The 25,641-nt window shown below is 46.5% G+C and overlaps 1 protein-coding gene across 2 annotated transcripts in view; it reads left to right on the top strand.

Moving 5' to 3' along the window:
• The window catches only part of ACCSL (1-aminocyclopropane-1-carboxylate synthase homolog (inactive) like), a 143,930-nt gene that overhangs the window by 43,984 nt on the left and 74,305 nt on the right, over window positions 1-25,641 (top strand). The window contains exon 1 of one of the 2 annotated variants that reach the window (XM_058446859.1): window positions 9,709-9,734. The exons of the other annotated variant lie outside the window; for it this stretch is intronic. The gene's annotated coding sequence lies outside the window, so the exon portion shown is untranslated. Of the gene's footprint in view, window positions 1-9,708; window positions 9,735-25,641 lie in introns of those variants that run through there. 2 annotated transcript variants of the gene reach the window in all.

The following is a 25,641-nucleotide window of genomic DNA, read 5'->3' as shown; positions in this document are numbered from 1 at the left end:
TGTGTTCTATTCATAGTGAAATAAGCACGCCTAGCTGTGTAGTGGCTGGAGGGATGGGCTATGGCAGAGATTAATAGTGATCCCCTAAAATCTGTTCTCTCCCTTTTTCAAGGCATGAAGCTAGACTATTGACAGCCCACCCAACTCCATGCCTTGGGTTTACCCAGTGACAAGCTTTCTCCAGTTATATGTGAGTGCAAGTAATATTTGTCACTCTGGATCCAGGCCCAAGATCATGGGCATGCCAGGTCACGATCTCTTCTCCCTTCTCTCAGGAGCAACTTGGATATGGTGGTAACTTGGCTTCTACAGAGCAGATGATAACATGGCCCCAGGGGATGTTAAAACTTGGGTCTCTGAACTACTGAATGAAGCAAAGCTATCTGCTGTTCTGAATTGTTACAAGAGAGAAAGATAAAGTTGTGTTTTCTCTCAGGCATCGTGGTGTATGTCTCTTGTGCTACAGCAGAACCGCCTCACCCTAACTACATGTTATTCTTGCTTTACTGTTCCTGCGATTCCCCCGTGCGAGGTGAATTCAAATGTCTTACCATATGTATGCTTTTGTTCTCGCTGCATTGCTATAATGAATGCCTGGTGAATGTGACAACTAGGTTATCTGTTGCATAGATATTTATAATAGCTATACCTGCATTTAATTTGAGTGACACTATGATATATTACATAACTCCTTGCCAATGTGCTTAATGCTTTTTGGCCAGAATTGTATCTTGTTGGATAATCAAATCATGACATTTATTTTTTTATTTGCCTGGCATGTCATTGCTCATCCTTTACTTTTCAACCTCTTGAGTTTGTATTAGGTATGTCTCCTGCACACAGTGTAGAGTTGGATTTTATTTCGAGATTTAATCTGAAAATATTTTTCAAAACCCAGTTAATTATAGATCTATAACAAGTAAAGAGGCTGAATCAGTAATAGAAAATTTCCCATGAAAGAAAAGTCTAGGGCTGTGGCCAGGCACGGTGGCTCATGCCTGTAATCCCAGCACTTTGGGAGCTGAGGTGGGCGGATCATGAGGCCAGGAGATCGAGACCATCCTGGCTAACACGGTGAAACCCCGTCTCTACTAAAAATACGAAAAATTAGCCAGTGGTGGGCGCCTGTAGTCCCAGCTACTCAGGAGGGTGAGGCAGAAGAATCGCTTGAACCCGGGAGGCAGAGGTGGCAGTGAGCCCAGATCACGCCACTGTGCTCCAGCCTGGGTGACAGAGTGAGACACTGTCTCAAAAAAAAAAAAAAAAAAAAAAGAAATGTCTAGGGCCAGGTGGCTTCACCGATAGATTTCTGAAATCACTGATGATTTCTACCAAACATTTTAAGAAGAATTAACATCAGTACACCTCAAAATCATTCAAAAAATAGAAAAGGAGGGAACACTTTCTGACTCATTCTATGAGGCCAGCATTAACCTGATACCAAAGCCAAAGACACCAAAAGACTACAGAACAATATTCCTATAGATCTAGATACAAAAAGCCTCAACAAAATACTAGCAAACAAGTCCAAAAGCATATTAAAAGGATTACACACCCTGACTGATGGGATTTATTCCAGGATGCAAGGGTGATTCAGTGTAAGAAAATCAACCAAGGTAATACACCACATTAAGACAACAGAGGGAAAAAAAACACAGGAGCTTCTCAATTGATGCAGAAAAAGCATTTGACAAAACCTAACATATTTTCATCAGAAAAACACTCAGGAAACTAGGAATAAAAGGAAACTTCCTCAACCAGGTAAAGGACATTTATGAAATACCCATAGCTAACAACAAACTCAATGAATGGCTGAAACTTTCCCTCTAAGATCAGGAACAAGACAAGGATGCCTGCTTTTGCCATTGCTGTTTAACATTGTACTGGAAGTTCTAGCCAGAGCAATTAGGCAAGAAAAAGAAATAAAAAGCATCCAAATTGGGAAAGAAGAAGTAAAACTATCTGTGTTCACAGAGGACATGATCCTATATGTAGAAAATCCTAAAGAAACAACAACAAAAACTCTTAGAGCTATTAATAATAAACAAATTCAGAAATTTTGCAAGGTATAATATCAACATACAAAAAGCAGTTGAATTTCTATATAATAACAATGAACAATCTGAAAGGGAAATTAAGCAAACAATTCCATTTATAATAGCATCAAAAAGAATAAAATACTTTGGAATAAATTTAACCAAGGTGGTGTAAGACTTGTACACCGAAAACTACAAAACATTGCTGAAAGGAAATAAAGAACACCTGAGTAAATGAAACTGTATCCCATATTCATGGATTGGGAGATTTACTATTGTTAAGATACAATACTCCTCAGATTGATCTATAGATTCAACGTAATCCCTATAAAAATACCAATGGCCTTTTTAAAACTTTTTTTGCATAAGTGGAAAAACTGATCCTATAATTCATGTAGAATTGCAAGGCACTCTGAATAGATAAAACAATCTTGAAAAATAATAAAATTAGAAGACACACTTCCCAATTTCAGAATCTACTACAAAGCTACAGTAATCAAAACAATGTGGTACTAGGATAAACATGTAGATCATGAACAGAATTGTGAGTTCATAAATAAACCCATAGATCTATAGTCAATTGTTTTTCTGATGAGGGTATCAAGACCATTTAATGGGTAAAAAATGGTTTCTTCAACAAATGATGCTGTGACAGCTGTATATCCACATGCATTTTTGTATATGTGTATGGTGTGGGCCTTGCCTCACACCATAAACAAAAATTAATTCAAAATGGTTCAAAAATCTAAATATAAGAGCTAAAGCCATAAAACTCCTGCAAGAAGACATAAGGGTAAGTCTTCATGACCTTGGATTTGTCAATGGTTTCTTAGATATAACAACAAATGCTCAAGCAACTAAAGAAAAAACAGATAAACAGATAAATTGCACTTCAAAATTAAAAGCTTTTTATTTGGCACAGTGGCTGATGCCTGTAATCCCAGCACTTTGGGAGGCCAAGGCGGGCAGATCACCTGAGGTCAGGAGTTCGAGACCAGCATGGCCAACATGGTAAAACCCTGTTTCTACTAAAAATACAAAAATTAGCTGGGCATAGTGGTGCAGGCCTGTAATCCCAGCTACTTGGAAGGCTGAAATGGGAGAATCACTTAAATCTGGGAAGCAGAAGTTGCAGTCAGCCGAGCTCATGCCACTGCACTCTAGCCTGGGCAACAGAGTAAGACTCTGTCTCAAAAAAAAAAAAAAAAAAAATTAAAAGCTTTCATGTATAGAAGAGCATTATAAAAATAGTGAAAAAAAAAACAACCCACAAAATGGGAGAAAATATTTGCAAATCATATATCTGGTAAGAGTCTAGTATTTAGAATATATAAAGAACTCTTACAACTCAACAACAAAAAGACAAACAACCCAATTAAAAAATGTGCAAAGGACTTGACTGACATTTATCCAAAGAAGATATGTAAATGGCTTAAATATCCTGTGAGTTTTGTGCCACTCTTTGGTATTGAATATTGCTGGGACTAGTCCTTTTATGAGTGACTGGATTATTTTTTTCTTTTTTGGCCTGGCTACTCATCTGATAATTTTATTAGGAATCTTGGATTTGACTGTTCTAGGACAACTTTCCCTGGCACGTCTATTACCTTTTAGTTAGATTCACATCTTTGGTTTCAAGAAAGTTACCTTCTATTTCTAAAAATTTATCGAATTTTATTGTTTTGTTTTTTTCTTTAGCGATTCCAGTTATGTATATGTTGTCTCTCTTTTCCCTTTTCTTCCATATTTATCTTTTTCTCTCTAGTTAATAAATCCACTTTCTTTATTCTATCTCATTATATTCACTTTTCTATTCCTATCCTCAATTTCCATTACAGTGCTAAGTTCTCCTTCCAAATGCATCTTCATTTCTGAAATTGTTTTGTTTGCTCTTGTACTTATTTCCTCAGTTCTTCCAGTTCTTCTTCTTCTTCTTCTTCTTTTTTTTTTTTTTTGAGATAGAGTTTCGCTCTTGTCGTCCAGGCTGGAGTGCAATGGCGCGATCTTGGCTAACTTTAACCCCTGCCTCCCAGGTTCAAGTGATTCTCCTGCCTCAACCTCCTGAGTAGCCGGGATTACAGGCACCTGTCACCATGCCCGGCTAATTTTTTGTATTTTTAGTAGAGACGGGGTTTCACCATGTTGGCAGGGCTGGTCTCAAACTCCCGATCTCAGGTGATCCACCTGCCTCAGCCTCCCAAAGTGCTGGGATTACAGGCGTGAACCACCACGCCCGGCCTCAGTTCTTCCAGTTCTCACTTCATCTCCCCCCATAGTCTTTCTCTCCCATTTCTTTGCTGATTTGTTTTATATCCACTTTGTGGCCTTCCTTCACAGAGGTAATTGTTTTATGAAGATTTGTTAATCCACAGAACACTGTTTGGTGAGGTTTTTTATCTATTCCATGATAACATTTTTTTTTTTTCTCACCAGTGTTCTCTGTCTACCAGGTTTTACTGACCTTTACCACACTTTGCCTTTAGTATCTTTGTATTGATTCTGTGCTGACTTAAGTTTTAAAATTATATGCCATTGAATGAGTTGGATTTTCATGCCCAGCTATTGGTAGAAGTTTCTTTCAGGGAATGGAATTTTGCCAGCACTTTCTGAGATCTGCTGCCACTGGGTATCATGCTATTTTCTCTACACATATGTTGCCTCACCCTCTCCAGCCAATCACAAAGAGGCTTCTCCATCTCTACTCCATGCTCCTCAAATCTATAACTTGTGTTATATACCAGGGATCTCGGTTTATTATTATTTTAGAGCAGTGGTTCTCAACCAGGGGCAATTTTGCCCTTCTGAGGATATTTGGCAATGTCTGGAGACATTTTTGGCTGTCATACTTTGGGGTGGGGGTTGATGCTATTGGCATCTAGTAAGTAGAACCCGGGGGTGCTGCCAGACACCCTACAATGCATAGGACAGCCCCCACAACAAAGAATTATCCAGCCCCAAATGTCAATAGTGCCAAGGTTAAGGAAGTCTGCTTTAGGGTGAGACCCTTTAGGGTGAAAGTAGTTTTGATAGAGGTTTTTTGAAATCAGCCACTCCCAAGCTGGCTCACTATTCGGCATCCCCCTGAGCCCCAGTCCCCTACCCACGACCCCACACCCACACAGCCCTGCGCCCCCCGCCCCCCGCCCCCCGCAAGCAATCTCTGTGCACTTCACCTTCATGGCTTTTGTGTGAAGCCTTTGCTTTCGCCTGTCTTTATGTGTTGTTGAGTTTGTGGTTTATATAATGGAGTTTGCATTATTTTTCTGCTTACCTTTTTGCTTTTTGAACATCCAGGAAAAGAAGGAATTTGCTGCCACTTGCTTTTACTTTCATGCCAAAATCTCTGGAGGGATACTATCATCTAAAACTTCAGCTTGAGATGTTTTAATTTAATCAGGGTTTGTGAATTCAGGCTTTGAAACCACTGACAGCCCATCTGGGATTATGAATTCTCTGGGAAAATGCTTTTACCCTCAACTTAGAGCTGAGATTTCTTCGTAGATTTTTGTGGGGATGGCGAGTGGTGAGATTCACTCCCAGTTTTCCCCTAACCTGACAATGGAGACTGCTGGAGCTTCAGCTTTGTGCAGGCAGTAGGATGGGGTCACCTTTCTGGGGTGGGTTCTGGGAAATGACTCCTGTGTCTCACATCTCTATCAGCCCATGAGAAACAGAGCTTGGGCTCACATGATTCAGCAAATGCCCTCCAGGTCAAAGGCCCCTTCCTGCCCTGCCTACTTCCCTTAGATTCCTACTTTCACTTACTTTTTGGCTTCTGGGTGTTCCATACTTCTTGCCAGATTATTAAGTAATTTTTAAAAATTTCTTATTTGAGGCTTGGCAGAGTGGCTCACGCCGGTAATCTCAGCACTTTGAGATGCTGAGGCGGGCAGATCCCTTGAGGTCAGGAGTTCGAGACCAGCCTGGGAAACATGGCAAAACCCCATCTCTACCAAAAAAACAAAAACAAAAACAAAAATTAGCCTGGCATGGTGGCAGGCGCCTGTAGTCTCAGCTACTCGGGAAGCTGAGGCAAGAGGATCACTTGAACCCAGGAGGTCAAGGCTGCAGTGAGCCATGATTACGCCACTGCACTCCAGCCTGGGTGGCAGAGTGAGACCCTGCCCTGTCTCAAATAATAATAAAAAAAATTTTTAAACAATTTTCTTATTTTAAATAGCTTTTTAAGATGGGAATAATAACAGAGGTTATCTCAAAAATTTTTTACGAAGATTAGTGAGGTAGTATATGCGAATCACCCAGAACAGTGCTTGGCAGAGAGTAAGTTAGTAGAAACTAACTACATTGCTAGCTTCTCCCCTTCTCTTCTTCCCAGTCTCTTCTCCCCTCCTTCCTTTTTCCCTGTGGTGGGAGAGAATCCTGGGTCAGTGACTCCCAGGTTCCCAGGGCTCAGCCCATCAAGCCCTGCTGACTTCGAAGAGCCTGCCAGGACCCCACCTCCTGCCCACTCCCCAGCTTCCCACTTCCCTGGTGCTGGTCCCCAGGGCCCTGCCACTCAGCCTGACAGAGCTTTCTCTGTCTCCTCATGTTATTTCCTCCCGCACTGGAAACGGGCCATAAATAATGTTTCTCACTGTCAGCACCCGTCCTCAGCCAGCCAGAAGCAACTGTCTGCAGAGAGGCACAGCCCCCGAGTGGGTTTCCAATTCCCCATCAGATCTCTCTCCCCTACACACACCTTGTCCCTGCTCCTCTCAAACACGTATAGGGGGAGGGTTGGAGTTGTTCTGATTTTTTTTTTTTTTTGGTAGCTTTTAATTTTTAAATGATTTCAGATTTAGGGCCAGGCTTGGTAGCTCAAGCTTGTAATCCCAGCACTTGAGAGACTGATGCAGGAGAATTGCTTGAGCTCAGAAGTTCAGGACCATCCTGGGCAACACAGTGAGATCTCATCTCTACCAAAAAATTAAAAAATGAGGTGGGAGGAATGCTCGAGTGATCCTCATTGTAATAAGTATTTTTTATTTTTGGAAACAGGGTTTTGCTCTGTCTCTCAGGCTGGAGTGCAGTACTGTAATCATAGCTCTCCGCAGCCTCGACCTCCTGGGCTCACGTGATCCTCCCACCTCAGCCAACCAAGTAGCTGGCACTACAGGTGTATGCCACCATGCCTAGCTAAGTTTTTATTTTTGTAGAGACAAGATTTCGCCATGGTGCTCAGGTCGGTCTCAAACTCCCGAACTCAAGTGATCTGCCCACCTTGGCCTCCCAAAGTGCTGGGATTACAGACGTGGGCCACCATGCCTGGCCTGTAATAAATATTCTGAGAACATACGTCTCATTCCTCATCAAACTTCTACCTTATAGTTTTAGCAACCAACAACAATTCTTCCTGAATCAGTTATTACTATGATATTTGCCAATCTGTGAATTTTTTTAAAAACCCAACCATTTCTCTGCATGTTTTAGTTGGCATTCCAACATACTGAAGAATTTTCATCCTCCCCATTTATTTATTTGTGCATTCATGTATTTATGTTGGTATGGACTCGTGGGTTCCTGTTTTATGTAACACCTTATAATTGTTACTATCATGATTTATATTAAGGCTTAAGTTGTCCTGGACTCAGTCAGTGGGAGTCCAGTAGCATTTTAAGCACCTTTCCTGCATCTAAGAGTAGGGCCTATGTTTGTTTTGCTCACTGCCAATCCTAGTTGCTAGCACAATACCTAACATATTCTTAAAGAATGAATGAATCCTTCCATAGAAAGCTGCAATGATAATGGTAACTTCCATAGATTTTCTGTAGGAAGTAGATGAGCTATTACATATTAAGTTCTTAGAAAACCAGTAATATGGCCAGGCGCAGTGGCTCACGTCTGTACTTTCAGCACTTTGGGAGGCCGAGGTGGGCAGATCACTTGAGGTCAGGAGTTCGAGACTAGCCTGGCCAACATGGTGAAACCCCACCTCTACTAAAAATACAAAAATTAGCTGGGCATGGTGGCGCATGCCTATAGTCCCAGCTACTCAGGAGGCTGAGGCAGGAGAACTGCAGAACTGCATTCCAGCCTGGGTGACAGAGCAAGACTCTGTCTCAAAAAAGAAAAAAAAAAAAGAAAAGAAAACCAGTAACATTAGTAGCTAATATTTGTTCACCAGTTACTATGTGCCAGGTGCTGTTCTAAAACTTTCACATGTATTAATTTATCACACTGATCCTATTGTGTCCGGAATTGGTGGGTTCTTGGTCTCACTGACTTCAAGAATGAAGCCGCGGACCCTCACGGTGAGTTACATCTCTTAAGGTGGCCCGTCTGGACTTGTTCGTTCCTTCTGATGTTCAGATGTGTTCGGAGTTTCTTCCTTCTGGTGGGTTCATGGTCTCGCTGGCTCAGGAGTGAAGCTGCAGACCTTCGCCGCGAGTGTTACAGCTCTTAAGGTGGCGCATCTGGAGTTGTTCGTTCCTTCCGGTGGGCTCGTGGTCTCGCTGGCTTCAGGAGTGAAGCTGCAGACCTTCGGGGTGAGTGTTATAGCTCATAAAAGCAGTATGGACCCAAAGAGTGAGCAGTAGCAAGATTTATTGCAAAGAGCGAAAGAACAAAGCTTCCACAGTGTGGAAGGGGACCCGAGCGGGTTGCCACTGCTGGCTCGGGCAGCCTGCTTTTATTCTCTTATCTGACCCCACCCACGTCCTGCTGATTGGTACAGCCGAGGGGTCTGTTTTGACAGGGCGCTGATTGGTGCGTTTACCATCCCTGAGCAGGGATCTGAAGGTTCTCCACGTCCCCATCAGATCAGTTAGATACAGAGTATCCACACAAAGGTTCTCCAAGGCCTCACCAGAGCAGCCAGACACAGAGTGTCAATTGGTGCATCCACAAACCTCGAGCTAGACACAGGGTGCTGATCGGTGTGTTTACAATCCCTGAGCTAGACAGAAAGGTTCTCCACATCTCCACCAGACTCAGGGGCCCAGATGGCTTCACCCAGTGGATCCTGCACCGGGGCTGCAGGTGGAGCTGCCTGCCAGTCCCGTGCGGCGCGCTCGCAGTCCCCAGCCCTTGGGTGGTCGATGGGACTGGGCGCTGTGGAGCAGGGGGTGGCACTCGTCTGGGAGGCTCGGGCCGCACAGGAGCCCATGGAGGGGGTGGGAGGCTCAGGCATGGCGGGCTGCAGGTCCCGAGCCCTGCCCCGCGGGAAGGCCCCTAAGGTCCGGTGAGAAATCGAGCGCAGCGCGGGTGGGCTGGCACTACTGGGGGACCCAGTACACCCTCCGCAGCCGCTGGCCCGGATGCTAAGTCCCTCATTGCCCGGGGCCAGCAGGGCTGGCCGGCTGCTCCGAGTGGGGGGGCCCGCCAAGCCCACGCCCACCCGGAACTCCAGCCGGCCCGCAAGCGACGCGCGCAGCCCCGGTTCCCGCTGGCGCCTCTCCCTCCACACCTCCCTGCAAGCTGAGGGCGCCGGCTCTGGCCTTGGCCAGCCCATAAAGCGGCTCCCACAGTGCAGCGGTGGGCTGAAGGGTTCCTCAAGTGCCACCAAAGTGGGAGCCCAGGCAGAGGAGGCGCAGAGAGCGAGCGAGGGCTGAGGACTGCCAGCACGCTGTCACCTCTCACTATGAGGTAAGTAATATTATTTCCTTATTTCACAGAAGAGGAAACTGAGGCTGAGAGGGAGGAATTATCTTGCCCAAGGTCCCCCAGGCAACAAGCAATGGAACCAGGATTTGAAACCAGGTCTGTCTGCTCCAGAGCCTGCGTTCTAACCACTGTGCCGTATTGCTTCTGACGATGTCATGTGAGTGGGACAGATAAACTACTGAGTATAAAATAGGAAGGATTTTGATAGATCAAGGCTGGAAAGACATAGGAGGAGCCACGCTGAGGATGTCACACAGATGATGGAGTACTACTTGTGAAGGTCCTGTCCCCCGAATTGTCCTCCCCACTCAGCTCCCTGGGCATCATCTCATTGACCCAAGCTGTCCTCTGCTAGTGAGGCCCTTCCAACTCCTGTGCTGCCTTCCACCAATCCTGCTGCCTCTACTGTCCCTCACTCTGCCAATAGCTCAGGGTCACAGACCTCACCAGTGCTCCCTGACAGTTAGCTCCTGACCACAGGTCCTTGACTTTCACCATTGACCTTCTCTTAGCACTTACAACTGGTACAATTTTATAGTTATTTATTTTATTAGTCATTTTATGTCTGTCTACCCTGATAGACTCTGAGCTCTGAGAAAACAGCATGTCTACTTTTGTCATCCTTACATCTCCTGGGTCTACCTGACATGCAGTGGGCACTCAATAAATACTTGTCGACTGCATAAGTGACTACAGACCTTCACGTTCTCCTCCATTCCTACATTGACTTTTCCCAAGAGTCCTGTAAGACAGTGTCCCCAGCTATAAAGAATGAAGGTGCCATTGATGGTTCAGAGAAGGAAAGGGTCTATTTCCAAAATCCCACACCAGGCAAGTGGCAGAGCTAGAACCTAGACCAGTGTTCACACCACCTTGGTGTACTCATGTCCCCCACTGCCCCTCACTCAGTTTTTATTCCCAGCCTTATAGAAATAGCTCTGGGCTTCTGGAAACCCATGAAAGGGGACTAAAAGCGTAAATAGTTCTCAGAAAATTGAGGTATTTGGATTCCTAATACCTGTCTTAAAATTTATGTGATTGAGGTGTTGTTGGTGATTCATGCTGATACCAGGAGTGGCCTCAGAACTCATCTAAAAATGACAGCTATGCTTGGCTGCCCAGTCCTGCGGGTGACCAGAGGAGACCTTTCTGTGAAGACACTCATACCTCCCATGGAAGGCTGGACCTGCCTGTAATAGTATGGTGTCAGGGCTAAACCCAGCAGATTAGGGGGTGTGCTTTAAGGGACAGGTGATTTACAGCTGTCAGGAAAGGAGTTTCTGTATTACGTTTACCAATAAGGCCAAGAACAGGGTGAATGTCAATTAAAACAGAAGATCACTTATAACCCAAGCAATGACCCAGGGTCAGGAATGGGGCACCAGGAGCAAGTTTCTGTGTATCAGAGTCACTGAGAGAGGCTGGGTTTGAGGCCTCACACCTGTAATCCTAGCACTTTGGGAGGCTGAGGCAGGAGGATCACTTGAGTTCAGGAGTTTGAGACCAGCTTGGGCAAGATAGTGAGACTGCATCTCTCTCTTTTTTTTATAAAAAAAAATTTAAAAAGAAAGAATCACTGAGAGAGCTAGTTAAATGCAGATTCTTGGACCCTGCCTCAATAATGCAAAAACACAACTTCTATGATGAATTTTTATTTTTGGTGAGCATTTATCCATCCAAAGTGATGCTGATGTGCACTGGAGTTTGAGAAACAATGGTTTAGAGGAAAGACTACATAACATGACTCGGAATGAAACACATCTAATGCCAAATAAACAGGTGTGGATACAGGTTTTGTGAAATAATCCAACACTATTTTAGGCAAATAAGTAATTGTTGTGTAATATGTTCTGTGCACAAAATGATTTTGAGTGGTAGTTTTAGTGTGGGTGTTCCATTTATGGATTCCATATGCAAATACATCATGTATTTTTAAAATGCAGATGCTCTGTTCTTTGGTTTTGAGATTGTCTATCTATCTATCTATCATCTATCTATCTATCTATCTATCTATCTATCTATCTATCTATCTATCTATCTATCATCTATCTATCTCCTGGAAAAGAAACCTTAGTGTATGTAATAATAGTTTGCAAGGTCATACTGCTTAATCAAATACCATCCTCATCTTCTTACTGGTCTAACCAGTTACTTTGGTCTGCTCTCGACCCTTGTGGTGGGCTAGGGTAGGGTAATTTGATTGCATTGATATACAAGGGACCTTCCAGACCAGGAAAGAAAGAGAACCATCGAATGAAATGGAAAAGGTGGAAGAGCATAAGATGGTTTCCGTGGGTATTGGGCGAACCATTCTTCAATCTCCACTTAAAGAATGATGATTTGGGGGTAGAGCGGCTTAAGGATAATTCACTCCTCATGTTTATCCTGCAATAGGCAATGTTACAGAATTCTGTATTTTTCATTTATTAAATGCAACCCCCAACTCTAGGACTTTTCATCTTAATCTTCCTCCAGTAGATATATAAGATCATTATAACATGAGGAATTTGGAAGAGTCAATGTACTAAGGTATTGAACTGATCCTTACCAGGATGAAAGCTCCTTTCTGGTGAATGTCAGTAGCCTGTGATAGACAGAGAGTGAAGGCAGAGATCCTTGTCTCTTTTCTTCACCATGGTGCTCCCAGCACTGAGAACAATGCTTGGCAAATGGTAAGTGTTTAATAAATATTTATGAATGGCTGTCATAAGATTCCACAGGCAGTTAGGAGGAGACCTCAAGATATATACCTTTGACTTTAGAGTGAGAATCACACTGACGGGCTGATTTCTTGTGGTAACCAGCTATATTCATGGACTATGACTGCTGTAATTCACAGTGTTGGCAGGATTGGTTCCTTCTGGAGGCTTTGAGGGAAAATTCACTCCACACCTCTTTCCTAATTTCTGGGGGCTGCTAGAAATCCTTGGCATTCTTTGGCCTGTACACATATCACTCTTTATCTCTACCTTTATCTCCACTGGTCTTCTTTGTCTGTGTCTTCTCTTAAGACATTTGTCATTGGATTTAGGGCCCACCTGGATAATCCAGGATGATCTAATCTTGAGACCTTTAACTTAATTATATTTTCAAAGACCTCTTTTCTAAGTAAGTTCACAGTCACAGGTTGCAGGTGGACACACATTTTGCAGGGAGACAGAGGAGCAGTGGCACCATTCAATCCCCAACACCAGCCTCCGAGATGGCCTTAAGGATCCCTGCATGCTGAAATTCAAACCTTTATATAGTCTGTTCTCACAGTGGGCAAGGGTTGATCTGTGTGACCAGTAGAATACAGCCAGCTACTATGTAGTGAGCAGCTCTATGGAGAGGTCCACGTGGTAGAAATGAAAACCTATGGCCAACAGCCACATGAGTAACCTTGGAAGCAAATCCTCCCACCCCAGACAAGCCTTTAGTTGACTACAGCCGTGGCCAACATCTTGATTGCAATCTCATCTGAGACTCTGAGCCAGAATCTCCCAAAAGAGCAGCCCCCAAATCCTTTTTTTTTTTTTTTTTTTTTTTTTTTTTTTTGGGTGTTTCCCTTTCGCCCCCGGGGGGGGGGCGTGGGGCCCAATCCGGCCACCCTCAACTCCCCCTCCCCCGGTTTCCCCCACTCTCCCCCCCTCCTTTTTTTTTTTTTTTTTTTTTTTTTTTTTTGATACGGAGTCTCGCTCTGTCGCCCAGGCTGGAGTGCAGTGGCGCAATCTCGGCTCACTGCAATCTCCGTCTCCCAGGTTCACGCCATTCTCCTGCCCAGCCTCTCCGAGTAGCTGGGACTACAGGCGCCCGCCACCACGCCCGGCTAATTTTTTTGTATTTTCAGTAGAGACGGGGTTTCACCTTGGTCTCGATCTCCTGACCTTGTGATCCGCCTGCCTCGGCCTCCCAAAGTGCTGGGATTACAAGCGTGAGCCACTGCGCCCGGCCCTCATGGACACATTATAGTGTCTCATAGGCATGCACTTCTGTAATGTTTGAATATCTTGCATGAGTGAGCAGGTATTACTTTTATAAAAGTAAACATAAATAAGACTGGGTAAATAATCCGTGGGCCAGATCCTTCTGATCCCATCAGGACCAGGACAGAGGTGCCTTGAATGGAAGTGGCCTCTTGAAAGGCCAGTCCTCCCACTGTGTTCAGGCATTCCTAGCCTGTTACTCAGGCTATTGGACATTTTAGCCAGAGTGAGTCAGTTTCTCCATCCTCATGCAAAGGTGGAAACCAGACCCTGGGCTTTGGTGGCCCCATGAACTTGCTGCCTCTCTGAGTGTGGTAGGTAGAATAATGGCTCCCCACTACGTCCTAATCCCTGGAACCTGTGAATAATATGTTACGATACTTAGCAAGGGGGATTAGGCTGCAGATGGAATTAAGTTTGCTAATCCAGTGACCTTAAATTAAGGAGATTATCTGGGATTATCTGAGTGTCCAATGTAGTCACAAGGGTCTTTAAATGGGGATGAGAGGGTTGAAGAGTGAGAACCAAAGAGATGGCATGGTGAGAAAGACTTAACCACCCATTGCTGGCTTTAAAGATGTTGAGAGGGGCCACAAGCCAAGGAATGCAGGGAGCTTTAGAAGCTGGAAAGGACAAGGAAACAGATTTTCTTCCTAGAGCCTCCAGAAGGAAATGCAACTCAGCTGACACCTTGTTTTCAGCCCAGTAAGACCCGTTTCAGACTTCTGACCTCCTTCTGAACTCTAAAATAATAAATTTGTGTCATTTTGAGCCATTAAATTTGTGGTAATTTGTTCTAACAGCAATAGGAAACTAATGTACCAGGCATCCTGCCTGAAGATCCCACCTGGGTTGCCTGAAGACATCTCTCCCTCTGAATCTAATAGTAGCCTCTGGTGGTGGAGTCACACTGACCTGGGTTTGAATCCTGACCTCACCACCTACCAGCTGTGTGACGTTGAGCAAGTTAATCATCTCTCTGAGCCTCAGTTTCCTCATCTGTAAGATGGGACATCATGCTTGTACATCATATAAGTTATGCTTCCTACTTAATGGACAACCAACAAGTGGCACAAGTGTTACCAGATGGGAAGAGTCCTTCCTCCTCTTCTCTCTAGGAAGCTCTTTTTTTTTTTTGAGATGGAGTCTTGCCCTGTTGCCCAGGCTGGTGTGCAGTGGTACGATCTTGGCTCACTGCAACCTCCACCTCCCAGGTTCAAGTGATTCTCCTGCCTCAGCCTCCTGAGTAACTGGGATTATAGTCATCCGCCACCACGCCCAACTAATTTTGTATTTTTAGTAGAGACAGGGATTTCGTCATGTTGGCCAGGCTGGTCTCAAACTCCTGACCTCAAGTGATCCGTCAGCCTTGGCCTCCCAAAGTGCTGGGATTACAGGCATGAGCCACTGTGCCTGGCCTCTAGGAAGCTCTTGCTCAAGCTGATCAAGGCTTTGGGCTGCCATTTTGTATAATGTTTTTGAAGGCACTCCTGAAAAGTAATTAAAAGGCAAAAACCCTAACATACTGCAATTTCGTAGAGATTGCTACATGTAAGTTTACAAGGATATATAAAAAGTATCACGTAATCAGGAATAGAATTCAGAGATTCTTCTGTGATCCTGGCAAGGTGCAGGCATCAAAGGGCCCAGAAGGCTCCCTCCCTGGCTTACCCACTGTCAATGTCCCATCTGCACACACCTACAGGTAGGCTTTGTTCCCTCTTGGGCAGGGAGGAAGTATTTCTCCCATCTTCCCATCCCTTTGAGGTGGGAAAACTTGTTTTTCTCTCCCTGCTTGAGACAAGGCTCACTGGGATTGATGGACCATCTCATCTGCTTAATGCTTCAAAACCCCAGTGAAATAGAATTTACTGATTCACCTGAGAAGGTGGGTTTTTTACCAATAAAAGGGAGAGCTATTCCTCTCCCACTTCTGTGTTCTTCACATTCTCCAGCGTCAACTGGTTGGGTAAGGGGTTTTCATTTTTTAATTACTTGGCTCAACCTCAGCACTCATGGGGAGAGGCTGTGATTGGGGTTTTGTTGGGAAAGCCTTGTGGCACTAATTATTGTTGTTATTGTTCCTGGATAAGGAATGTTTCCAATTGTTTTCCCTTATATCTGGGTAAGGGGCCAGGGAGGTCCCTTCATAAACAGGTTCTGGGAGGATTTTTATGCCTGGCCAAAGTCAAGCTGCTTCTGGTTTCTACTTCATCAAATCCTAATCCACAGCCTGGGTAACATAGCAAGACAAATAATTTTAAAAATTAGCCAGTGGTGGTGGCACATGCCCATGGTCCCAGCTATTTGGGAGGCTGAGACAGAAGGACTGCTCGAGCCCAGGAGGTCAAGGCTACAGTGAGCTGTGATCGCACCACTGCATTCCAGCCTGGGCAATGCAGCGAGACCCTGTCTCAAAAAAGAAAAAAACAAAAACAAAAAACAAAAAACGAATTCAGATCAAAGCTTGATGAGCCATAGTGGCATTTGCATGGAGCCTGGGAGATGAGGCCCCAGTTGTTTGTGGCAGTCCTGGCCTTTTACTACATGAAAAAGAAGCCACTCGTAGAGACTTTAGACCACCTAAGGTGTCCTTTGTTTGATCTACATATCGAGGTAAAGTGGGCATTTTTCAGAACATTCTCATTTTATATCCTGAATAGTAAGTCTGTCGTGGCAAGCTGAGACCACCACAACTTGATTCACCTCCTTAAAATTCACATGCTTCGTTTCTAATTATAAAAGAGATATTTGTTTGTCTCTACTAAAAATACAAAAATTAGCTGGGTGTGGTGGTGCCTGCCTATAGTCCCAGCTACTTGAGAGGCTGAGGCAGGAGAATAGCTTGAACCCAGGAGGCGGGGGTTGCAGTGGGCTGAGATTGTGTGACTGCGCTCCAGCCTGGGTGACAAAGCAAGACTCTGTCTCAAAAAAAAAAAAAAAAGGAAAAAAAAGTGGCAACATTTCAAACATTACAGAAATGTGTAACTTAGATGTAAAAATTTTCTGTAATTCTAAGCCTCAGAAATCACCACCACTCCCTGATATATGTTATTTCCAGATTTGTCTATGCAATTCCAAAAATTTACAAGGATATATAAAAAGTATCACTTAATCAGGAATAGAATCTTGCTGTTTATAGAATTGTGCAACTACTTTTTCTTCTTTATAATAAATCTCAGTCTTCCTTTCTTGGCATACATGTAAATCTCTCATTCTTTCTGATAGCTGCCTAGAATTCTGTTGTTTGAATATGCCATAGTTTATTTAATCCCCTATTGACCATCATTTGTGTTGTTGTAAATTTTCTCAGCACAATATCGTGATGAATATTTTTGCACCTAAACCCCAAAAATGTGGGATTTCTGTAGATGTTCTTGTGAGTGATCTCTGAATTTGAATGAGCACTACCACATTGTTCTGTAGAAACACTGGAGCAATTTACGTTTTCATCATCAGCTGCCTATTTTTGCTGCACTCTTATTATCACAGGATCTTTTCAATCTTTAAAAATCATTGCCAGTTGAACAATGTTTACATAATCGAATTATTGTGGTTTTCTTAGCATTTCTTTATTAGTGGAGTTGGCTTAAACATCCTTTAATATGTTTATTGGGTGCTTTCACTATTCTGTGAATTACCTATTCATATTCTTTGCTGCTATACTACAAGGTAGTTTTGTGTTTTTCTTAATAATTTCCAAGAGTTCTTCGTATTTAGTAATGATAATGCTTTGCTTGTCATTTGCTCTAAATATTGTCCCTCCAATTTGTGGTTTGTCATTTGGCTCTGTTTTACGGCCATCTATCTACCGAAAAGCTAGTAGCTTTTCAGTGTGTACCAAGTACCAGGTACCGTGAAAATTGCTTTACGTGAATTATCTCTGAAAGGGGCCGGGCGGAGACCAGACTACGCCGGTCGCGGTCAAGAGATCTTTATTGGAGGTATCGAGCGGCACTACGCAAGGAGAAGGAAGAGAAGAGAGAGAGGGCTGCTGGTGTGCTGGGTTTTATATCCCTTGGGCCTACGTGGATTGCGCTAGGGGCGGGCCCAAGGGAAGGCGGGAGACGCTTCTCTCTGATTGGCCCTCCTTTGGCGAGTTCAGACAGTGCCAGGTCAAGGAGGGGAGAAGAACCCGGAACCGGCCCCATCTTAAGGTACGGCGCCATTAAAGGTACCCCATGTTACCTAATATTCCTCCCTTTTTGTTTTCTTAAATGGGGGAAAATAGGCTTCGTGGTTCATCTGGCTGCTTCCTGCTGAGTGGGGGCGCTGTGGGGAGGGGGCACAGGGAGAACTGTCAGGGTTGTGCATGGAGTACAGTATGAGTATGAGGCCAAGCAATAGGGCGCTATACATGAAGACTTCATTAGACGTGAAGTCCATGAATGTTCCTTGTCCTCCAGTGCCATGAGCCAGTTGAAGGGCAGGGATGGGTTGGCAATGAGCCAGCTGTCTGAGCGAAGGGTGTTTAAGAATTGGTAGAATCGGCTTGCTGTAGCCATCTGGGGTACTAGGGGTAGAGTTTGGTCTGCCCGAAGAGAAAAGAAGATGGTAGTTAATTTAGGGTGCGAGGGCAGGCCTACCCCCTCCCCCGCCCCAATCCTGGGTATCTGTTGCCGGTCATTGGCCGTTTAAGAGGTCAGCAGGGTGTGAGACTGTCTCTGGAGTCTGCCGTGTCTTCACAAGTCGCTAGGAGCTGGTAGTTGCTGAGGAGACGCTGGTTAAAGGTTTGGTTAGAGATGGACTCAGTTTTGAGGGAATGGGAAATAGTTATGGTTTGAGTTGGATATGCCCAGGCATTGCTGGGATATATGCCTCCTGTAACTCACTGGCCCCAGACCGGGTCGGCGGGGTTGTCGATATGTATGGCTCGGGAGGAGGCGTTGTTTTTAGTGGTATAGTATAGGAAGGGGGTGTGTGTTTGTTGATGTGGGAGCCAGACGGCGAAGTGGAACATGTGGAAGAGAGGGTCCCAGCCGTTTCTATCATAGTGAGAATAGGGCTGGGAAGAGGGCCCGCCGGCGGAGGAAAGTGTAAAGATGTGAGAGACGGAAAGCCAGAGAAGAGGACTTAGGAGATGCATGAGAGCGGGGCGTAAGCAGTTTGGTTCTTCGTGTGGTCCGGGTTGGTAGCCGGTTTCAACCGGTTGAGCGGCGACCGGAAGATGAGGTGGAGGGTAGTGGTATGGGGGGGTTCGTCGGCCGGATCAAAGTCGGGAGCGGAAGGAGAGGTTGGTAGCTTGAGAGCAGCGATAAGGTGTTGCGGCTTGCAAGGGAGGCAGAGGTTGGGTTTGTCCCGTAGAAGAAAGAAGCCATGAACGTAGGGGATCTCTGCCCATTTTCCTGTTCGCTGACAATAGTTGTAGAGATCCCGGAGAAGGTTGGGATCAAAGGACCCATAGGTGGGCCATCTGTTTTGGTTGTCTAGGGGGTAGGTGGGCCAGTTTTGAGTGCACAATTTAATGAGGTGTGTAGGTTTGAGATCAGCAGCCAAACCAAGGGCTGATAAGTTATTTAAAAGGCATTGTAAGGGAGAGTCGGCCGGCAGGGACGCAGAGGCTCCCGTTATGAGAAGAGGGGGTTTACGGAAGTATATGGCAAAGGGCTGGGCAGGGCGTCCCCTACCAGCCGATGACCATGCTGTGAGTCAGACCCTTCGAGTCGGTCGTCACCGAAACGAAAGGACTGAGGGCCTCTAGGAGGCCGAGGGCCGTGGGCCACCAGGTACCAGGATTCTCGGAGCGAGAAAGGGGAAGGGGCCCAGGCCTGGCGAGTGAGGAGGAAAAGGAGGGAACCCTGCTCCCTGCAGGCCGAGTCCGAAATAGGATTTACGGCAGCCGTGTGGGCGGCTGAGGCGGGAGCCGGTTGACTGGTGTCGGACACCGGAACGGGAGACTTACCGAGATGAGGCCGGTGTTGGGCGTAGAGGTCGGCGAACAGGAAAATGAGTGAAGAGCAGCCGGGGTCTGGACTGAGCCCGAAAGGGATCGGGGTCCCACCGAGGGGGGTGGGGAGTCCTGATCCGAGTCACGGCACCAATGAAAGGGGCCGGGTGGAGACCAAACTACACCGGTTGCGGTCAAGAGATCTTTATTGGAGGTATCGAGCGGAGAAAGCAGAGAAGAGAGAGAGGGCTGCTGTGCTGGGTTTTATATCCCTTGGGCCTACGTGGATTGGGCTAGGGGCGGGCCCAAGGGAAGGCGGGAGATGCTTCTTTCTGATTGGCCCTCCTTTGGCGGGTTCAGCCAGTGCCCAGTCAAGGAGGGGAGAAGAACCCGGAACCGGCCCCATCTTAAGGTACGGCGCCATTTTAAGGTACCCCATGTTACCTAACAATCTCATTCAATCCTTACCTCCAACTATGGGGTAAGCACTATTATCATCATCATCATTTAACAGGCAAAGAAAGTGAGGCTCAGAAGCCTAAGTCACCTGGATAGTAGAGGGGGAAGCCAGGATTTGAGCACAGGCATCACTGCATGGTCCCTCAAAGAACATCATAGATGATTGTTTTAAGTAGCCCCAGAAGTAAACCCGAAAGAAGGATTTAAATGCAGTTTATTTGGGATGTGATCTCAGGGAGCTGTAAGGGGATGCGGAAACAAGATGGGGCAGGAAAACAAACAAACAAACAAACAAAAACCAGTACAGATTGCATTAACGAGTGCGCCACTGATGTGGGCAGGTGGACTCTATGCGCCTGGGGACCTCTGGGAGCTTCAGTAGCTCATGCCTCCATGTAGCCTACATGAGGGGCAGCCCACAGGGGCATTCTTCTAGCAAGTCCTGGTAACATGGTTGAGATCAGCTCTTAGAGGGCACAACTCCCTGGCACTTCTGACTTCCCTGGACACTGGGGCTTTCCTAGCAGTCAGAGAAGGCCCCAGGCAGAGAAGGCCCCAGGCAGAGAGACGTGATGCTTACAGCAAGAGGCACAATTCGGGGTATATGGATATGGGAGGGACACAGACAGGATTTACTCCCACAGCCAAGTTTATCTTTTAAAAAAAGGGTGGGGGATATTTTTGATCAATGTCAATATGTTAAAGAAAAACACTTTTCTCCTAATGCAGCACTACATATGTCCATTCTAATTATGGCCACTCCTCCTTCCTCCCAGCTGGCAGTCCATGGGTGTTGGATGGGAAGGAATTTGTCTTCCTTTGCTCTTCCTCTGGGAAGTTTGCCTTGGGAGGCCCAGGAGGCCACCTGGGAAGTGAAGCTCTAGGGACCCTTTGCTCAGAAGCCTCCTCTGGGCTGTCTTGGCGGAATACCCAGCCGGGAAGGGTGTGGCCGTGGGGCCGGTGCCTCAAGCCAGCTTCGGTCAAGGTTTCCAGGGAGATGAACTGGTGTTCCTGTGCTCTGCTCCTCTCTCCCTACCCAGGGCAACTTCACAGACTCCTTTTCTCTTTCCACCTCACTTCAAAACATTCTCCCCACAAAGGAGCTGAAAGCTCAGAGGGTATCACCTTGAGTCCTGGTCTGTTTGTGACTTTGAAGGAGTTGAGTAGCTCGAGTCTGTTTGCTGAGAAAGTTTGGTAAACTTTGGCAACAAAACTCCCTGGAGCAGAGGGGGAGCTGTTGGTGGGTTCTCGGGTGACAGAGCCCAATCCTCACCCAGGCTAACTGCAGCCTGGGAGCTGTGGAAGGTGGCCCTGGCTCAGCCGGCTCATCCTGCCCTTCATCTCCCTCAGAGGCGGTCCCAGAACCACCTCTCTGTCCTACCTTTCCCACCCCAAGGCCCTCTTTTTTTTTGAGATAGAGTCTCACTCTGTTGCCCAGGCTGGAGTGCCGTGGCGCCATCTCAGCTCACTGCAACCTCCACCTCCCTGGTTCAAACGATTCTCGTGCCTCAGCCTCTTGAGTACCTGGGATTACAGGCACACGCCACCACGCCCGGCTAATTTTTGTATTTTTAGTAGAGACAGGGTTTCACCATGTTGGCCAGGCTGGTCTTGAACTCCAGACCTCAAATGATCAGCCCGCCTCAGCCTCCCAAAGTGGCAAGGCCCTCTTGACCACTCCCTGTTTCTAACCTTTTCTCACATAACACGTCCCCACTTTACCTGCTTGCTTTATTGATGCGTGTGAACCGCCCACATGGGGAGGCAGGTGCGGATGTGTCTGCTGAGCACACGGCCGAGTCCCTGGCACTCTGACCTGGACCTGGCTCACAGGAGCTGGACCCTCTAACAGGAGCCTGGGAGTCAGGGGTCCAGGGCTCTGGTCCCGACTCAGCCATGGAATTGCTGAAGTATCTGGAAGTCATTCCTCCTGTGGAGGTTCAGGTCCCCAGAAGCGAATCTGAGGAGGAGAATTGTGTGCAGAGCCAGAATTCGGGAGTGCTCTTGGGATTCACACGGTGGGAGAAGAGAGGAGGCAGGAGTGGTCAGAGGAGCGGTGGGCTGCGGTACAGCCGGCCTCTGCCCAGGTCACTCTGAGGCTGGGGTGGCCTCGAATCGCTGTCGCAAGGGCAGGCCTCCAGCCCCTAGTCAGTCAGCCTTGGGTGCAGGTGCCTAGGAAGGGGCGCAAGACAGAGGAGGAGCAGCTCTCTCTGTGTGGGGCACCCCTAAGGGTTGGAGAAGAAGTGACAAGGCACATGGCAAACAGGAAAAGAGAAATACAAATAGTAGATGATTATCATGATCATTGTCACCATTATTAATATCCATCCGCCTTCTTAACCTTTCCCTTTGGATGTCTAAAGGCATCTCAGGCTGGGTGCAGTGGCTCATGCCTGTACTTTGGGCGGGCGGATCACCTGAGGTCAAGAGTTCGAGACCAGCCTGGCCAACATGACGAAACCTCATCTCTACTAAAAATACAGCCTTGAGGGGATCTAAGTGAGCATCGCAGAGCCCACTCACAGCCTTGCGTGCCCTATTTTGGCCCATCCCCCATTGGAGGTGATTGTGTCTCTCCAGCAAGCTCTCAAGGAACTTGAGAGAGCAAATAGGATAAGAGCATAGGTAAAAGGGTTTTAGAGTAAAGGTGCTCCAGGAAACACCTGATTACTCAGAATTAATTAGAGAAAAACAGGAGACCAAGTTTGAATTAGAGAATATTCTTAAGGAAAAAGAATTATTCTGCATTCATTTATGTATTCATCTGGAAATATTTACTGAGCACCTACTATGTGCCTGGTGCAGGGGATGTGGTCCTGGCCTCCATGAATGCACTTTCTAAGGAAGGGAACCAGCCACGGGTTATACCTGAAGGGCAAGGGTAGGAATGAAATGGGTGCTCAGTGCTGTAAGAGGAGACGGGAACCAGAGAATGACTGCATTGAGATCATGAGGAGCTTTCTAAGGAACGCACTGAACAGATCGGGGTATTACACCCGAGTCACTTTGTGAGTCACTTGTTAAAGATTGTCTCCCATCAACAGAATCGTGAGGGACCTGGTGGAGGGCAGGGGAGAATCTAACAGACCTGGTTTGGATTCCAGCTCCTCAAACCACTATCTGAGGCTTGGGTGGGGGTGGGGTGGGGGGGTGGAGACGTGGTGGTGGGGGTTATGTGACCTTCTTGGAGCCCCAATTCTCTCATCTGTGAAACTGATAAGAAATCTGCCAGGCCGGGCGCTGTGGCTCACGCCTGTAATCTCAGAACTTTGGGAGGCTGAGGCAGGCAGATCACTTGAGGTCAGGAGTTCGAGACTAGCCTGGCCAACATGGTGAAACCCCTTCTCTACTGAAAATACAAAAATTAGCCAGGCATGGTGGTGCACACCTGTAAGTCCCAGCTACTTGGGCAGCTGAGGCAGGAGAATCACTTGAACCTGGGAGGTAGAGGTTGCAGTGAAGCAGGATCGTGCCACTTCATTCCAACCTGGGCGACAGAGCGAGACTCCGTATAAAAGAAGAAAAAAAAAAACTGCCTTGCAAAGACGCTGTGAGATGAGACATAATGTATATAAAATTCCCAGCCTTGTCTCTGGCATGTGGTAGGCGTCCACTACACGTGGCCATTATTGTGCACTCATTCCAAATAATGATGCAATGATTTCATTATCTTCAGAATCACCTTAGGTTATAAGAAAAAAAAAATGCTTTGTGTAGCTATACCATTAAAATCTCTCCCTCACCTTTCTGTCCCATTATCTGCTTTACTTAGACTTGTTTCAAAATAACTTTTACCTGCTGCTGAGAATGTGTTATTTGCTGGCCTAGGGAGAGGAGACCCAGATGAATGGACTACAGGCTCAGACCTCCTCTGGTTACAAACAGAAGATGGGAGTGCAGGTTGTCCTCTGCCCTGCAACTCCACATATGCTTGACAATGACCTAGCCAGGCTCTGAATCCAGGAATGCTGGGACCAGACACTGCAACCAGGCTCAGAATAAATTAGCAGTGACCCAGAGTTCGTGACGTCCAAAAGGACATTTCTCTGTGGATCTTGCCAAGATGTTCATTTCAAAGAAAGCCCTGGCTTCTTCAGGCTGCCTTTCCCGTCGGCCACATGCTTCCCCTCATAGGACAATGTTGCACAATTAGTTTCCCAAACAGGGGTCAGGTCCTGTCCCTTTCCTGTCACAGCCTTGCCCAGCAGAGGGGAAATTGTTCTAAGGGTCTAGATGTGGAGAGCAGGTGGCGTGTGTCTGCTGGACGGAGCAGAGGCTGCTGGGAAATGGCCAGGGGCTCTTTGAGGCCACCAGAGGAGTGGCCCTGGGCAGGGGCAGTATGCCAGGGAGGGCTGGGGAAGGGGACCTTCATATCACAGCCTTTAGATCCTCCCGGGTAGAGTTCAGAGCTGGATCCCAGGGACCTTGGAGTTGGAGGGAGACTCGGAGAACTGCAGGACTAAAAGGGGCACTTAGCAAATCCACGAGAGGCAGGGTGGCAGGAGACCCGGGTTCCCTCCTGGCTACACCAGTACCTGGAATGCTTTCTCCCTTTCTCAGAGCCTCTTTTCCTGTCCCGAGCATTGGATGCTGCCTCCACCCCCATCCCGGTGTGGTTTCAAGGACCATTCAAGATAATGGAAGGCAGAGTGTTTTGAGAAGGGAAGTGTACTTCCAGTGTGAGAGGTGATTGTTAGTTAATGATTGATACCTGGGGGCTGTGTTTCCTGGCAGGAAGCTGGCAGGCAGACAGGGAGAGGAGACCAAAGACAGAGACGGGAGAGCAGAGGCCATGGGCTGATGTTCCCAGAAACCCAGCCTGGACCATTTTCTTCGGCAGAATCTGTTGCTGTCGCAGGAGGAGCTGTTCTTCCTTCTCGGTCTGCAGAGTGGCTTCTGCCCACTTAATTGTTTATCTGACAAATAATTATCATGTCTTCTCCCCTCTGCCCTGCCCACCAGACCCCAGCACAGCACTGGGCTAAATGCTGAGAATGGGATTATGAGCAAAATCCGGCTCAGTCTCTGCCCTTGAGGGGCACGGTCTGGTGACAAGGCACATGGCAAACAGGAAAAGAGAAATACAAATAGTAGATGATTATCATGATCATTGTCACCATTATTAATATCCAACCGCCTTCTTAACATTTCCCCTTGGATATCTAAAGGCATCTCAGGCTGGGCGCGGTGTCTCATGCCTGTACTTTGGGCGGGCGGATCACCTGAGGTCAAGAGTTCGAGGCCAGCCTGGCCAACATGACGAAACCTCATCTCTACTAAAAATACAAAAATTAGCCGGGCATGGTGGGGAGTATGCCTGTAATCCCACTGAACTCCAGCCTGGGCGACAGAGTGAGACTCCGTCTCAAAAAATATAATTAAATAAATAAATAAATAAAAAGGCATCTCAAACTGAACTCATCCAAAGCCGAGCATTCCGTGTCACCCTTCCCAGTCTTATTAAATGGCATTTATGGGTATTGGAGAGCCAGAGACGTGGGAGCCATTCCTCTTCCCCTTCTCTCACAGCCATCAATTCCTTCAGCAAGCCCCATCATTTCCACCACCTAAAGCTCTCTGTAAAGGGTACGCTTCTTTCACCAACACAGCCACCCTTCAGGTGACATCATCTCTCATCATGACCATTGCCAGCACCTCCTAACCGGTCTCCCTGCTGCCTTTTTCTCCCACC

This window comes from Hylobates moloch, unplaced genomic scaffold (genome assembly GCF_009828535.3).
Source record: "Hylobates moloch isolate HMO894 unplaced genomic scaffold, HMol_V3 SCAFFOLD_11, whole genome shotgun sequence".
In the NCBI taxonomy this organism is placed as follows: Eukaryota; Metazoa; Chordata; class Mammalia; order Primates; family Hylobatidae; genus Hylobates; species Hylobates moloch.
This window is presented reverse-complemented; position numbering and strand designations above follow the sequence as displayed.